At 42.0% G+C, this 2627-nt stretch overlaps 1 protein-coding gene across 5 annotated transcripts in view; it reads right to left on the bottom strand.

The window, feature by feature from the left end:
- MOBP (myelin-associated oligodendrocyte basic protein) overlaps nt 1-2627 on the bottom strand; it is a 46338-nt gene that overhangs the window by 11787 nt on the left and 31924 nt on the right. The gene's annotated exons all lie outside the window — the stretch shown is intronic.

The following is a 2627-nucleotide window of genomic DNA, read 5'->3' as shown; positions in this document are numbered from 1 at the left end:
GAACCCTCCTCTGGTAAGTGCATCCAGCCCAACCCAATCATTCCTAGCCCCCAAGAGACAGGATTATTTCAAGCCTTTGGAACTTGTCCCATAGGGTTCCTTCCCCTGTCTTTTACCACTTAACAGTTGCACAACAAATGCCTCCATTGCCTTGAGGTTCGGCTCAAAGTCAAGACACTCCCTGAGAGCCTTTCCAGATCCGTCCCTTCCCCCAAGGAGTAATGATCATACCTCCTTCCTTTGTGTTCTGTGAATAATTCTAGGAAAGCATCTAGAACCTCTAGTGCTACCCTTACTGTTTCACTGTCTCCTTAAATTTTTTGTCCTTAATCCTGTTCAATGCCTGATTCAGAAGATGTTTGATTAAAAATGAGAGAATGAACAAAGGGTGTCTTTCACAACAGCTGCAGAGCCCTTAGCCACTTATTTCCTGTCCCCAGATGCTCTCTAGCAGTCCCGTGTTCCATTGGGGACTCTGCTCTGGTTCAGGCAAAAATGTCTGTTCAACAGAGGAAGGGACCTTTCTAACTAACCTTGAAAGTTCTAAAACTGGGCTCTTTATGGGAAAAAGAAAGATTTTGTGAACACACTATATCTTTTTCTAATTCATGCAAATTAATTAGCTAACTTTAATCAATACATACACATTTCATTACACGTCCTAACGGTGGCATTAAGCTCTATGTAACCACCAGTGTCATAGTATCTATAAACACAGCTTTGCCATTCCCTAAAAAGGCTGCAGGAAGAAATTAAAACCGTGAGTATAAAGTGGATTTTTTGCCCTTCTTCCCATCCTTCCTCCTTTCTTTTTATCATCTTTTCTGAAAAAAGCAATTGGGATGTGGCATAATCATGTCATGAAAGCCGCAGGTGACCCTTAGTTCTGGGCAGTCCTCTGGAAAGGAAAGAAATTGCAAGTGGTAAGTTGACATGCTGCAGCCCACATGCCCCTTCATATCTGCATGGCATCACAGGAAGTCAGACATGTAAATGGGTACAGAGTTTGCAGAATGAAAGGTAGATGCAGGTCAATATTTCGAAAGCAGAATAGTCTTCAATTATTTCACTAAGCTCCCTCAAAACCATGAGCAAGGGTCTGTTCTTCTCTTGGTATAAAGAATTCAACATGGGAAGAACAGGAGACATAAAGAACTCAACATGGGAAGAACAGGAGACAAGCTTTGACCTTGACTATGCACCCAGGACCTGAACCCTATGCGAGAATAACACACTGGCTTCAGATATCAAAACCTCCAAAGGAAAATAATGATTAGTCTCCAGATCTATTATATGAATTAAGGAATGGGATGTTTAATATATACTTAAGAAAGAAATTTCAGGTTAATAAAGAAAGCAAGAAATTTCAAATTTATTCAAATCGAGATCGATTTTACAAAAAAAAGCACAACTTTTTTTTATTTATCTGTAATTGTGGGATTGATGTGATATTACAAGCCCAACCCATGATGAATGTCGGCTGAGAAAGAAAGTGGAAGGGAGAGAGCAACCAAAACTCTAAGTTTATAGTGCCTTGGTCACTTCTAGCTGAAACCATCCCTTCCTACTTCGTAGTCAAAGTTCAGTTCCCTAACATGACTATTTCTCACCTCCCTCTCTTCCTTCTCAAGGTAGATAAGAGTATGAGAAAGCTGAGTATCTTCATGGCAATGAGGGAAGGGGTGACTGGTCTGGGTGGTGTCCTCTGCTGGGCCTTGCCATGGGATGCCTCATCTGGTCTCACTCACCTTTTAACATGAATGACACACATTGCATACTCACCACTTGACCCAACCAAAGACACTGGTCATCAGGCTCCTGACTCAGTAGCCTCCTATTCTGGTCCAGCTGTCCTCTCAGCTCCTTCATTTCTATTCTAGGAAATGTTTGTTTCCCATACATTATGAGTGGGGAACAGAGAGCGTTATTCTGAGTCACTGGCTTAGACAGCCTCCCAACAAAAGCTGTGCCGTCACTCATAGTCACGCTGGATGAGGCTGAGGGCAGCCTTTTCTAGAGGCTTGCAGTGCCCCCACTACACTATTCCTGTTGCAGTGTGTCACTGCCCCTCATACACACACAAAACAAATTTAAACATATCTGGATGATTCTACCACACCATACCACATCCCCCACCACAGTTTTGAGGTTTCACCTAAAAAAAAAGAAAACAAACGTCTGCCTCCTTAGCTTTCTCTCTCTTGCTTGCTTTCTCTCTCCTTTCCCACTCTTCTGTGGGCTAGAAAAACTCTTCTTTCTGCTTTCTCCTTCTCTCTGGCAAAGACTCAACCTCTAGCCTACTCTCTTTTCACCTCCAGGCACCAAATCTGAGGCTCAGCTTTCTTTGCAGAAAGGACATGCATTTTACACCATCGAGGAAACTCAGTGGTCTGAGTTGTCTGGTATGATTCGTGGTATGTGAGCTGTCAGACAATTTGAAAGTAACGATTACAAAAGCCAAAAATGTATTGTTTTGCTATTTCCTAAATCATACCCATTGAAAAGCATAAGTTGTAAATAATAGCTAATAATAGTACTACTGATGGAGAGCTCACTGTGAATCAGGCACTCTTCCAAGCTCATGACATTTATTCATAGATTTAACCCTGGCAATAATCCTACGAGAT

This window comes from Mandrillus leucophaeus, unplaced genomic scaffold (assembly GCF_000951045.1).
Source record: "Mandrillus leucophaeus isolate KB7577 unplaced genomic scaffold, Mleu.le_1.0 Scaffold1628, whole genome shotgun sequence".
Lineage (NCBI taxonomy): Eukaryota > Metazoa > Chordata > Mammalia > Primates > Cercopithecidae > Mandrillus > Mandrillus leucophaeus.
Note: the sequence above shows the minus strand (reverse complement) of the source record. Positions and strands in the feature narration are given on the sequence as shown.